We start from the raw sequence: 15,062 nt of genomic DNA on the forward strand, positions 1-15,062 counted from the left end.
CTTTCCTCTGATTGTTTGCCTCCATGTAGAAGACCCACTGGTGAGAGCCCACGTGTTTATGTTGACAGCGCTGGCTTGGGGGCGGAGATCTTTGCTCGTGACATGGATTTTCCTTCTTTTCTTTTCGGCTTTTCCCGTTAGAGGTCGCCACAGCGTGTCATCCTTTTCCATGTAAGCCTATCTCCTGCATCCTCCTCTCGAACACCAACGGCCCTCCTGTCGTCCCTTACTACACCCATCAACCTTCTCTTTGGTCTTCCTCTAGCTCTCTTGCCTGGCATCCATCCTCATCATCCCTCTATTAATATAGTCACGATCTCTCCTCTGAACGTGTCCAAACCATCGAAGTCTGCTCTCTCTAACTTTATCTCCAAACATCTAACCTTGGCTGCCCCTCTGAGGAGCTCATTTCTAATTTCATCCAACCTGGTCACTCCAAGAGAGAACCTCAACATCTTAATTTCTGCCACCTACAGATTTGCTTCCTGTTATCTCTTCAGTGCCATTGTCTCTAATCCGTACATCATGGCTGGTCTCACCACTGTCTTATAAACTTTGCCATTCACCCTAGCAGAGACTCTTCTGTCACATAACACACCTGACACCTTCCTCCACCCGTTCCAACCTGCTTGGACCCGTTTCTTCACATCCTGACCACACTCACCATTGCTCTGGACGGTTGACCCCAAGTATTTAAAGTCCTCCACCCTTGCTATCTCTTCTCCCTGTAGCCTCAGTCTTCCCCCTCCACCCCTCTTAATCCATGCACATATATTCTGTTTTACTTTGGCTAATCTTCATTCTTCTCCTTTCCATGCCTCCACCTTTCTAACTGTTCCTCCACCTGCTCCCTGCTTTCACTGCAGATAACAATGTCATATGTAAACATGCATGCAAATAATGCATCTGTAGTACTCTTTCTTGGCATGAAACCATACTGTTGCTCGCAAATACTCACTTCTGTCTTGAGTCTAGCCTCCACTACTCTTTCACATAACTTAATTGTGTGGCTCATCAACTTTATTCTTCCATAGTTCCCACAGCTCTGCACATCACCCTTGTTCTTAAAAATGGGCACCACCACACTTTTCCTCCATTCCTCAGGCATGTTCTCACCCGCTAGCAATCTGTTGAACAAGCTGGTCAAAAACTCAACAGCCACCTCTCCTAGATGCTTCCATACCTCCACAGGAATGTCATCAGGACCAACTGCCTTTCCAGTTTTCATCCTCTTTCATGGGTTTCTAACTAGAAAAAGTTACGTTAAAATATGTGACCCTTGGGTAGATTTTTCAGGTGTCTGTACTTTTAAGTATTTATTTTTCTGGCGAATTATGACTTTTACTCCTTACATTTGAAACAAAAATAGCTGTACTTTCTACTCCTTACATTTTAAGAGTTTGTTCCTTTTAAAACCTAAAGTTAACGATGACGCAACGTAAAAAGCAGGCAGCCCGGAAGTAGGCAAGTCAAACGCGTTGATCATAGACATGGTAAATATGACACTCCAATTTGAGCCACGTGCCTGGCGACGCCAAGTAGTGGAGGCAAAGTGTCTGCGTATTCCATGTTTGTGGATGACGAAACCAAAATAACAAGGATTCCTGCACGTTGGGATGTATATGGTTGCTCAGATGTCGAACAATCACAAGGAAACTCTGAACTGGGAATAACCTTTCATAGGTAAGAATATTTGATTGGCTCTTTTTTTCCCAAAAGTACCTGCAATGAATGTACCACGTTAGTTTTTTTTAGAAAGCGAGCTTGTTGAAGTCTGGCTCACTGGCAATAAATTGTCACCTTTGAGCGTGAACATATATTTCCGACATTTGCCCAGTGCACCCAAAAAAATTAAATAAAAATCGAACAAATAAAACCCAAATCAAAATAGCCATAATTTGCTCATTTACAACTAGTTTCAGTTAATCCCTCAGCCCTCCCGTTTGGCAAGTGGGCAAATGTTTGAAAGTTGAAACAAATCTAGCTTTTTGATTTTTAACTATTTGTTGTATATAATTTTCAACAATCCAAATAAATGCTTGTCTTTTCATTTAAGCCTATGTGTTTTTATTTTTGTTTTGTCCATTGTTGCCCCCAGAGAAAGCATGCCAATCATCTGGAGAGATACAAAAATCTCACTATATCTATTTTATTATTGGGTTGAAAAATGTCAATTATTTTACTTAAGTACTTTTTACTTACTTTAAGTGGCTTTAGTACTTTTACCAGACTTGTTTTTTCGCACTGGTATCAGTACTTAAGTACTCAATACTCGTACTTTTGACATCTCTGAACATTGCTGACTTAAAGGGGAGATTATGGAAAATGTACTTTTTGAATCCAAAAACTTGGGCCGCTGGTGTGGAAAAAAAAGAAAAGAAAAAAAAAACAACAGTAAATTTTATGTGATTATTTCTGAAAATGTATCTGTGAGCAAGCCATTCTGAGTTTTACTGGATTGTGATACAACAAGCTGGAGTAGTGTCTTGCACGTCTACCTCGCAGTTAAATTAGTTTTTTTTCTGGAGGTAGTCCGGCTTCCACATTCCCAAAACATGCATGGTAGATGAATTGAAGTCTAAATTACTCATAGGTGTGAATGCAACAATAAATGTTCGGCTGTCTATAGGTGCTCTGCTCTGGTGACCAGTCCAGGGTGGTGTACCCCTCTCTGAGGAGGACGAAAAAAATGGTTCGATGGCGCCAGGGGTGATTCTAGGATCAGAGGTTTAGGGGTGCTGAGCTCTCTGGCCAGGCAAGAGAAATTTCACTGCTTTGTGCAGCCATCCATCCGTTTTCAACACCGCTTATCCTGGGTAGGGTCACGGGGCGTTGGAGCCTATCCCAGCTGACTTCGGGCGAAAGTCGGACTACACCCTGAACTGGTCACCAATCACTCGCAGGGTACATATCGACACAGACAACCATTCACACGCACATTCACACTGTCACTGAGTGGGAACTGAACCCACGCTGGCTGCACCAAAGTGAGGTGAGGGTACCACTACACCATCAGTGTCCCGCTTTGTGCATTTGAACGCAATCTCATCCCCACATTTGGAAAAGACAAGCACATAACTAAAGCAACTAAACAATCTAATCTCATATTTTAATGTCGAACCACAAGTAAGCAAGAAGAATGGATTTGAGTCATAGAATAAATACCGTACCCCCAATTTCTGGGGAAAGGCAACTAAATTGATACAACAGCTCCTCAAGATACATACAGTGGGACCTCGAGAGAGGGGGTGGCGGGGTTGAGGGGTCGTCCGATATAGCAGAGTGTCTGTTACATTGAAGTACTTTTATTTTTGAGGCCATATGCACCCCTATTACTGTACAGTACAAAATAATTTTTTAGTATTTTTTTTTTTTTTTTTTTGAGTGGCCTAAACGCCCAGTACAGTACAAAGTTAGTGTAAATAAATATATATCTAAAAAAAAGCTTGAAAATGTTTGAAAGTCTCACATTTGATCTAAACTTACTAGACCGGTGTGCTTTGTCATGGTGACGTTGTGATAGCAGGTACCCGATTGTATACTTAATACAGTTCTAGGCGTCTGTCATCAACCACCCATCGGGCAGATCCCTCCAGAGGGAGGGATCTGACTAACTCAAAATTACAAAGACTTCGTCTGTTGGGGTCATAGTCGATTTGGAGTTTAGTTTTTCTTCACTTACGTTCTGCTTTCACTTTGATTTAGAGGCCTTTACCATCATAGTGTTCCTCCACGATGTTCTAGGTCGCCTCAAGATTGTCTTAGTTTTAATAGGAGCAACAGCATTCATGACATCTGGCATATTCCAGGTGAATTTATACAAAAGTTAATCAACTGTCTCAGTAGTCACAGTTTGTGACACAGCTATGGTCTCTATAAACTTAGTCGTGGTACTTTCATTTTCGTATGTACCTTTACTTAATAGACATAGAGATTGTCTTAAATTTTGGGAGAATCTTTAAAACAAAGAACACACAAAAATGGTCACAAATAGCCATATCCTTCATGTCAACTGATCAAATTTCAATATCCTTAGAGATATTGATATGTTGAGAGAGGTCAGATGTGTCCAGTATAGCACAAAGTTCTTTAGAATTTTTCCCACGTTATTTTCAACATGAATGTTAGTCTACCGTTAGGACAAAATAGTTGTAGTCAATACAAATAACTGGCAGCAGTTCTGAAAAATCCATCATACATTTTCCATTGTATCTTGGAGGTCTATAAATTATTAAAACAATAACCTTTGGATCACCTTTTACTAAAAATCAGAGATATTCAACAGAGCTAAAATCACCCAGTATAATTTCTTTACACTGAAATAATGATTAAAAAATGGCAACAATACCACCACCCTTTTCCCCATTTGCCACTTCATAAAAATAAATTTGGTGTTGTTGCCTCATTTAAAACGATATGACATCTACTTTCTGGTAACCAAGTTTCATTTAGTAGTAAAAAGTCTAGATCGTAAGTTGTAACGATGTCCTTAATCAACATTGATTTGTTACCAGTGATCTGATATTGAATAGTGCTAGTCTCGGAGAGATCACTGGAGACAATGGGTTGATTGGTTCACATCTTATCCTCACTAAGCTTGTAGTTGTACTTTCTTTGTGTCATATTTCTTTGACCAACTTTCTGTCATTTATAAATACAGGGATGAAAAATGCCTGATCCATTCCTCCTTGCACATCCTCTCCAGTTCTGTCAGGTTGGATGGTGGACGTTGGTGGACAGCCATTTTCAGGTCTCTCCAGAGACGCTCAATTGGGTTTAAATCAGGGCTTTGGCTGGGCCATTCAAGACCAGTCACTGAGTTGTTCTGAAGCCATTCCTTTGTTATTTTAGCTGTGTGCTTAGGGTCATGGTCTTGTTGGTGAACCTTCGGCCTAGTCTGAGGTCCTGAGCACTCTGGAGAAGGGTTTCATCCAGGATATCTCTGTACTTGGTACTTCATCTTTTCTTCGATTGCAACCATTTGTCCTGCCCCTGCAGCTGAAAAACACCCCCACAGCATGAGGCTGCCACCACCATGCTTCACTGTTGGGACTGTATTGGACAGGTGATGAGCAGTGCCTGGTTTTCTCCACACATACCACTTAGAATTAAGGCAAAAAAGTTCTATCTTGGTCTCATCAGACCAGAGAATCTTTTTTCTCACCATCTTGGAGTCCTTCAGGTGTTTTTTTTTTTTTTTTTTTTTTTTTTTTTTTTAGCAAACTACACGCAGGCTTTCATCTGTCTTGTACTTATTATTTCTTACACATTATGGAGGCCACTGTGCTCTTAGGAACCTTAAGTGCAGAATTATTGTTTTTGTAACCATGGACAGATCTGTGCCTTGCCACATATCTGTCTCTGAGCTCTTCAGGCAGTTCCTTTAACCTCATGATTCTCATTTGGTCTGACATGAACTGTGCGCTGTATGGTCTTATATAGACAGGGGTGTGGCTTTCCTAGTCAAGTCCAATCAGTATAATCAAAGATAACTGGACTCCAATGAAGGTGTAGAACCATCAAGGATGATCAGAAGAAATGGACAGCACCCGAGTTAAATATATGAGTGTCACACCAAAGGGTCTGAATACTTATGGCTGTGTGATATTTAAGTTTTTCATTTTCAATAAATCTGCAAAAACTTCAACAATTCAGTTTTTTTTCTGTCAATATGGGGTGCTGTGTTCACAACCCCAATCCTAATGAAGTTGGGCTGTGTTAGTGCCAAAGGCATGGGTAACTTACACATCTGTGAAGGCACCATTAATGCTGAAAGGTAAATACGGGTTTTGGAGAAACATATGCTGACATCCAAGCAATGTCTTTTTCATGGACGCCCCTGCTTATTTCAGCAAGACAATGCCAAACCACATTCTGCATGTGTTACAACAGCATGGCTTCGTAGTAAAAGAGTGCTCTTACTAGACTGGCCTGCCTGCAGTCCAGACCTGTCTCCCATTGAAAATGTGTGGCACATTATGAAGCGTAAAATATGACAACGGAGACCCCGGACTGTTGAACAGCTGAAGCTGTACATCAAGCAAGAATGGGAAAGAATTCCATCTACAAAGCTTCAACAATTAGTGTCCTCAGTTCCCAAACATTTATTAAGTGTTGTTAAAATAAAAGGTGATGTAACACAGTGTTACACATGACCCTGTCCCAGCTTTTTTGGAATGTGTTACAGCCATAAAATTCTAAGTTAATGATTATTTGCTAAAAACAATAAAGTTTTTCAGTTTGAACATTAAATATCTTGTCTTTTTAGTGTATTCAATTAAATATAGGTTGAACATGATTTGCAAATCATTGTATTATGTTTTTATTTATGTTTAACACAACATCCCAACTTCATTGTAATTGGGGTTGTACATTAATGAGGAAAAAAAATGAACTTAAATGATTTTAGCAAATGACTGCAATATAACAAAGAGTGAAAAATGTAAGGGGCTCTGAATATTCTCCGTACCCGCTGTATCTTTAGGCTTTTCTCACAATAAATTCCAGGGAGAACTGCTGGATGATCAATTACCGTTTCCACAGTCCACATCCATCCTTTTTGTGAAACTATGTGGCTGTCTGTTAGAATGATCCTGCTCACCATTTGAAGATATCGGTAGAGTGGTTTAATTCCCAGACTGTCCATTTACATCCACATACACTTCAAGAAGATGGATTTTCGTGTCCAGGATCGCCATCTTCTGTAGCAGTTTGTGATAGTCTTCAGTGGAAAAGGAACGCATCTTGTTGCTGGTCTAGTTGCTAATAGCAGGCTTGTGCTAATTCGCAGGCCACGCTGACGTAATGGTGAGGGGGTATAAAAAAATATTGCAATATGGCAACAACTGACTTATAGCTATAAAAAAAAAACTACAGTCCCATAGGTTTAAAAATATCCAGGAGTCACTGCTTCTGATTTCTTTGGAAGACGGAAAACAAGTTGTTCTCCAATCCCCGTCTCCAAGACCAGTCCAAGTTGACGTTTATAACTTATATTGACAGAATTACTCTTATATCGGGATCTTTCAGCTCTGTTTATTGTTTTGTTGTTGTTTGTTTTGTTGTCATGACAACAAAAGACGAGCGATCACAGAGATAACAACAACCATTAATAACAAGCATGACTAATGCAGACGGAAATACTGAACCACTTGAAATGTAGAATTATTACTTGGATCTTGGGATCTTTTCCCGTGCTGATATTTGGTTTGGGACATGACAAAGTAATTTGTAACTGCTCGATTGAGTAGATATTTGGTCTGGGACCTAAGGTGGAGCAGTTTGGAACTGCTTGAACAAATCTACAGGAGGCAAATCAAATCCTGGTCAAACTCATGGTTAATTCCATTGATATAAATAATAATGAACATAAATGTGAAAAGCAAAATGCTAACTACTTACTGTGAGGTGTGAGAATATAAAAATGTGTAATTCACAACATTGAGTTAAATGCACTCACAGTGTTAACAATTTTATTTTGAAAGAATGGTTATTTCAAATTCTGTCAAATGAGCATATTAAAAAGAAATTATTTACATAGCACTTTTTATACATTAAAATGGAACACCAAGTGCTTTACAGAAATTAAAATGACAAGAAAAGCTTTAAAGGTATTTGAGCCTGAAAGCAAAGGACTACCGTATCTGACTAACTAGACGATGTGCTGAACCTATCGACGAAAACGACTTGGCGTGAGTAACTGTGCTGTCTGCTGATTACTGGTGTGTTGGTGTGTGTGCGGTATTTGAGAGACGAACGGACAATCTAAACTGCTGAAAGGATTGTCGGTACCCCCCTACCCACCCTTGAGGACTTGCACACTGCCAGAACTAAGACAAGAGCATGCAAAATCCTCTCGGACCCTCCACATCCCGGGCTCTTCCAGCTCCTTCCCTCAGGTAGGCGCTACCAATCAATGCAAACTAGAACTAGCAGGCATTCCAACAGCTTCTTCCCTCTTGCAATCAACTTCTTAAACACCTAACCTACAATTCCATTACAACATGCTGGCAATTTTTTGTCTTGAGTTTGTTGTCACATTTCTGTCAAGCCAATTATACATTACTCGTGCACTCACTGTAGTAGTCTCGCCACGCTGCACTATTTTCATATCTGTTGTTGACCAATACTGGCCACTCATGCCAGAGTAGCATCTGCTCCATTTGCACACTGATTGAGGAGTATCAAAACATTTGCACAACCAACATTGTCCCAGATTATCGCGCTACTCGTCACTTTAAACTGCATACACTCCTTGAGGTCTTGGCGCCCCTTTGCACAATGGTCATTGCACCGGACTATTGCAATATAAGTCATTCGAACTGCTCTAAGTGCTAGAGGACTCTGCATCTTTTTGCACAATTGTAAAAAAATAAAATAAAAATGTACCGGCATTACCAGATAACTAGCAACCCTTTACTGCTCAGTGTTTTTTTTTGTCTGTTGTCGTACTAGAGCGGCTCCAACTACCGGAGACAAATTCCTTGTGTGTTTTTTGGACATACTTGGCAAATAAAGATGATTCTGATTCTGACGAAGAGTAGAATCTTGGCCAAGTGTTTGGTGAAAGTGCATTGCTTGATTCAGTTGTTGTTAATGACACTACTAAGTGTTGTATGCTTTGTTGTTGCTCAAAGACCCCTAATGATGACGACAAACAATGGACTTCGTTTTCCCTTGCCCGGCCGCGGGTCACCGGGGGTCCCCCCTTCCCATGGGCTCACCACCTGTGGGAGGGGCCATAGGGGTCGGGTGCAATGTGAGCTGGGCGGTGGCCGAAGGTGGGGACCTTGGCGATCCGATCCGCTGGCTCTAGGGACGGGGAATGTCACCTCTCTGGCAGGGAAGGAGCCCGAGCTGGTGTTTGAGGTCGAGAAGTTCCGACTAGATATAGTCGGACTCGCCTCCACACACAGCTTGGGCTCTGGTAAACAGTCCTCTCGAGAGGGGTTGGACTCTCTTCCACTCTGGAGTTGCCCACGGTGAGAGGCGCTGAGCAGGTGATGGTATACTTATTGCCCCGCGGCTCGACGCCTGTACGTTGGGGTTCACCCCGGTGGACGAGAGGGTAGCCTCCCTCCGCCTTCGGGTGGGGGGACGGGTCCTGACTGTTGTTTGTGCCTATGCACCAAACAGCAGTTCAGAGTACCCACCCTTTTTGGAGTCCTTGGAGGGGATGCTGGAGAGCGCTCCCGCTGGGGACTCCATTGTTCTGTTGGGGGACTTCAATGCTCACGTGGGCAATGACAGTGAGACCTGGAAGTGCGTGATTGGGAGGAACGGCCCCCCCGATCAGAACCCGAGCGGTGTTCTCTTATTGGACTTCTGTGCTCGTCATGGATTGTCCATAACGAACACCATGTTCAAGCAAAAGGGTGTCCACACGTGCACTTGGCACCAGGACACCCTAGGTCGCAGTCCGATGATCGACTTTGTGGTCGTTTCATCGGACTTGCGGCCACATGTCTTGGACACTCGGGTGAAGAGAGGGGCGGAGCTGTCAACTGATCACCACCTGGTGGTGAGTTGGCTCCGATGGTGGGGGAAGATGCCGGTCCGATGTGGCAGGCCCAAACGTATTGTGAGGGTCTGCTGGGAACGTCTGGCAGAATCCCCTGTCAGAAGGAGTTTCAACTCCCACCTCCGACAGAACTTTGGTCATGTTCCGGGGGAGGCTGGGGACATCGAGTCCGAGTGGACCATGTTCCACGCCTCCATTGCTGAGGCGACCGACCGGAGCTGTGGCCGTAAGGTGGTCGGTGCCTGTCGTGGCGGCAATCCCCGAACCCGTTGGTGGACACCAACGGTGAGGCATGCCATCAAGCTGAAGAAGGAGTCCTATTGGGCCTTTTTGGCCTGTGGGACTCCTGAGGCAGCTGATGGGTACCGGCTGGCCAAGCGGAATGCAGCTCTGGTGGTCGCTGAAGCAAAAACTCGGGTATGGGAGGAGTTCGGTGAGGCCATGGAGAAAGACTTCCAGACGGCTTCGAGGAAATTCTGGTCCACCATCCAACGTCTCAGGAGAGGAAAGCAGTGCACCACCAACACTGTGTATAGTGGGGATGGGGCGCTGCTGACTTCGACTCGAGACGTTGTGAGCCGGTGGGGAGAATACTTCGAAGACCTCCTCAATTCCACCGACACGCCTTCCCATGAGGAAGCAGAGTGTGGGTTCTCTGAGGCGGGCTCTCCTATCTCTGGGTTTGAGGTCACCGAGGTAGTTAAAAAGCTCCTCGGTGGCAGGGCCCCGGGGGTGGATGAGATTCACCCGGAGTTCCTAAAGGCTCTGGATGTTGTGGGGCTGTCCTGGTTGACACGCTTCTGCAACATCGCGTTGACATCGGGGACAGTGCCTCTGGATTGGCAACTGGGGTGGTGGTCCCCCTTTTTAAGAAGGGGGACCAGAGGGTGTGTTCCAACTACAGGGGGATCACACTGCTCAGTGTTCGCCCAACCAGTCTACATGTGTTTTGTGGACTTGGAGAAGGCATTCGACCGTGTCCCTCGGGGAGTCCTGTGGAGGGTGCTTCAGGAGTATGGGGTACCGAGCCCCCTGATACGGGCTGTTTGGTCCCTGTACGACCGGAGTCAGAGTTTGGTCCGCATATCCGGCAGTAAATCAGACTCGTTCCCGGTGAGGGTTGGACTCCGCCAAGGCTGCCCTTTGTCGCCGATTCTGTTCATAACCTTTATGGACAGAATTTCTAGGCGCAGCCAAGGTGTAGAGGGGGTCCGGTTTGGTGGCCTCAGTATTGCATCTCTGCTTTTTGCTGATGATGTGGTTCTGTTGGCTTCATCAAGCCGTGAGCTCCAACTCTCACTGGAACAGTTCGCAGCCTAGTGTGAAGCGGCTGGGATGAGAATCAGCACCTCCAAATCTGAGACCATGGTTCTCAGTTGGAAAAGGGTGGCATGCCCTCTCCAGGTCGGGGATGAGATCCTGCCCCAAGTGGAGGAGTTCAAGTATCTTGGGGTCTTGTTCACGAGTGAGGGAAGAATGGAACGCGAGATCAACAGACGGATCGGTGCAGCGTCTGCAGTGATGCGGACTTTGTATCGGTCCGTTGTGGTAAAGAAGGAGCTAAGCCGAAAGGCGAAGCTCTCAATTTACCGGTCGATCTTCGTTCCTACCCTCACCTATGGTCATGAGCTGAGGGTCTTGACCGAAAGAACCAGATCCCGGATACAAGAGGCCGAAATGAGTTTCCTCCGCAGGGTGTCCGGGCTCTCCCTTAGAGATAGGGTGAGAAGCTCGGTCATCCGGGAGGATCTCAGAGTAGAGCCGCTGCTCCTCCGCATTGAGAGGAGCCAGATGAGGTGGCTGGGGCATCTGATTCGGATGCCTCCCGGACGCCTCCCTGGTGAGGTGTTTTTTTTATCCCTGGAATAAGACAACACATAAAATGGGAGGAGAGATGAAGCAAGCATTTTGAATTTTGGGACGCACAAACAGTATGGCCTCAAGCACACATCTGAAACAGAAAAAAAATTGTTCAAAAAGAAAATCACAAAATAATACACAAAAAATATTTTTCATGACAACTTCTGATGCACCCAATAAACTGCAGTACAGAACCGGTTCCCCTGGATGTGATATAGATCTCGAATGGTCCAGGGGCTTGGCAGGGGCCGTCCCCTTTTTTAGGACCTTAGCTAAACAAATGTTGACTGGTAGATGGAGATACTTAAAAAGCTGCATCAGACTTTATGATATACAATTGATTCAGGTTTTCCCACTATGTCATCATACACAGTTACTTCCGCGGCACCAGGGAATGTTTGTGTCTTTGTCGTTGTTGGGTCTGGCATGTATTCTGGAACATCATGCTATCCTCCATGCTGATTGTTGGAAGGGCATCCGAACGGATTTTGCTGTCCAGAGCTGTTCAGAGAGTTTAAGACAATAACTATGAAACACTGAAATAACGAAACAATAAGTAGACTAAACGCAGAAGTTAAATCAGAATCAGAATCAGAAATTGTGTTTACACTACCTTTATGGAAATACGAGGCCTAAGATCCTCATCAACAGTGTCATCTGAGGTTCATCAACCAATGACGATTCATACTGTATGATGCTTTTTCAATGCACCATGTGTCATTGTCTTCATCTTCACAGTCAATGCTAGTGAAGTAATAACTCGATACAGTATCGTACAGTCTACATACAACAAATTTTGGAAAAATAAAATAAAAACTGAAAAAAATAAATTCAAATACAGAATACAGAAAAAAGTACTTACATGGAGCATCGTATGTCATTGAATTCCCTTACATTTATGTCCACTGATGACAAACCAAATATGCAAAAGAGAGAGAGAGAAAAAACAATGTTCTATTACATGTTGCTGAAATGATATAAGGACCAACGTTATTGTCGCGCTTGTGTAAAGCACCGTAAATGAAGTAACTACATTTTTTCCTCCTTAAAAATAATACCTTGGGTCCACCTGCTGGAGCACCTCCTCAAACTGGTGGACCTCATTCTCTGTGCTGATGTCCATGCCCTGAACTCCATCTTCTGAGAAATCCTCATCTCTGAACACAATCTCAGAAGCAGCTTTTGTGATATTGTATTTATTTATGAGCCATTTAGAATGAAAAAAAAAACAATCCATCCTCCCTTTTATTCAGTGATGCTATGAAATGCTAGTGATGGCTCTGTCTGGAATATGAAATAATTTGTGAAGTCGAAAGAAAAAATACACTTCTGCTCCGCTGCTTGAGCAAAAATGTGTGTGTACACATGACAATTATAAGATTATTATTTTTTCTCTTTACTCATCATAAACATATTTTAGAGCAAAGGTTTATTGTTTGGACATAGTTACACATGTATTCTTTATATCTCAGTGGCATGGTGAAAGGGTTATGTTTGAAAAAGGTTTTTTGGTAAGATACTTCTTGGACATGTCAGTTCACATGCAGGAGAAATTAATAATACTCACCGGTCAAAGAGAGTAACAGGTGAGGGGGTGGTCTCAGGTATGGGTGCGCGGTATAATCGGTGGAAGGTATACATTTGGATGAAGGTACAGATTTGGACTTAACCGACCAATCGCGAAAAAGCTTATTAATGATGTCATTATATCTGGCTCAGAATAAAAATGGCCCATGCATGGCTGGTCACAAAGCTCCCAGGCAGTGCTGCTTTTTTTTTTTTTTTTTTTTTAAATTACTTTACTTCCCGCTTTACCAGCTGCTCAGAAAGGTCAATTTTCTATCCATTTTCTGTACCGCATATCCTTGCTTCCATACTTCCACAGGAATATCATCAGGACCAACTGCCTTTCCCTTTTTCATCCTCTTTAGTGCCTTTCCAACTTCCCCCTTAGTAATCATTGCCACTTCCTGTTGCCTCTTCTACTCTTCCTTCTCTCTGATTTTCCTCATTCATCAACTCCTCACAGTATTCTATCTAGCACACTATTGGCACCAGTCAACACATTTCATTCTCTATCCTTAAACACACTTACCTACTGAAAATCCTTCCCATCGCTATCCCTCTGTCTGGCCAACCTGTCTAGATCTTTCTCTCCTTCTTTAGTGTCCGACCTGGCATACATGTCATCATATGCCTCTGGTTTGGCCTTTGTCACCTCTAACCATTGCCCTATGTCGCATCTCAATGCATTCCTTTCTCCTCTCCTCTGTCCTCTCAGTGTCCCACTTTTTCTTGGCTAACCTCTTTCCTTGTATAATTTCCTGTACTTTCGGTTCCAGCACCATGTCTCGTTTTTGCCTTTCCTACCAGAAGCCACAGCAAGTAGTGGTCCACTCTTCTGGAAGCTCCTCCTGTCCACCGAGAGCCTGTCTTACCTCTTTTTGTAACGCCACAAAAAACACTTCCTTTCTCAGCTTCCACCACATGGTTCTCTTTTCTGCCTTTGTCTTCTTAATCTTCCTCCCCACCACCAGAGTCATTTTAAACACCACCGTCCTATATTGTCTAACCCCCCTCTCCCCTACCACTAATTCCCAGTCAGTAACCTCCTTCAGATTAAATTGTCTGCACAAGATGCACCTGGGTGCTCTACCGCCACTCTTGTAGGTCACCCTACGTTCCTGCTTCTTCTGGAAGAAAGTGTTCACTACAGCCATTTACATCCTTTTTGTAAAGTCTACCACCATCTGTCCCTCCAAGTTCCTTTCGTGGATGCAAAACTTATCCATCACTTCATCACCCTTCTTTCCTTCAGCAACATGTCCATTGGAAACCAAACACGACTCCCTCTCTCTCTGTCTGGGATGCTCAGAACTACTTCATCCACCTCCTTCCAGAATTTCTCTTTCACCTCTAGGTCACATCCTACCTGCGGGGCATGGCCACTAATTACATTATACAGTACATACACTGTAACACCTTCAATTTCAAGTTTCAGCATCATCACTCGATCTAACACTCTTTTCGCGTCCAAGATATTCTTAGCTAACTTTTCCTTTAAAATAATCCCTACTCCTTTCGTTTCCCATCTACACCATCGTAAAATAATTTTAACCCTGCCCCTAAGATTCCAGCCTTACTGCCTTTCCACCTGCTCTCCTGGGCGCACAACATATCTAACTTTCTCCTAATATTCATGTCAACCAACTGCCGATCTTTTCCTGTCATAGTCCCAACATTTAAAGTCCCACATTCAGTTTTATGCTCTGTGCCTTCCTCTTCTCTTTCTGCCTAAGAACCCACTTTCCACCTCTCCTTTGTCTTCGACCCACAGTAGCTGAATTTTCACCGGTGGCGGACGTTGTCAACCCAGGCCACGACTAATCCGGTATGCAATTCTTTCGGTAAAGGTTCATATTTTTTTGGCAACAATCTAAGCCTGATGCCCTTCCTGATGCAACCCTATGCATTTATCCGGGCTTGGGACCCGCCGACAGTTTGCACTTGCTTATGTCCCCCGTAGGGCTGCATTATTTGGTTACCTCAATTACTAATTATTAATATTAATATTTTTTATATGACTCAAACATTGCCTCCGTATGATGTACTACAGTTCTACATGAGTGCAAGCTATAGACACAATAAGCATTGAAATAATACCCCTTACCAGTGTCAATCA

The sequence above is a fragment of the Phycodurus eques genome, chromosome 2, assembly GCF_024500275.1.
Source record: "Phycodurus eques isolate BA_2022a chromosome 2, UOR_Pequ_1.1, whole genome shotgun sequence".
Taxonomy (NCBI): Eukaryota; Metazoa; Chordata; class Actinopteri; order Syngnathiformes; family Syngnathidae; genus Phycodurus; species Phycodurus eques.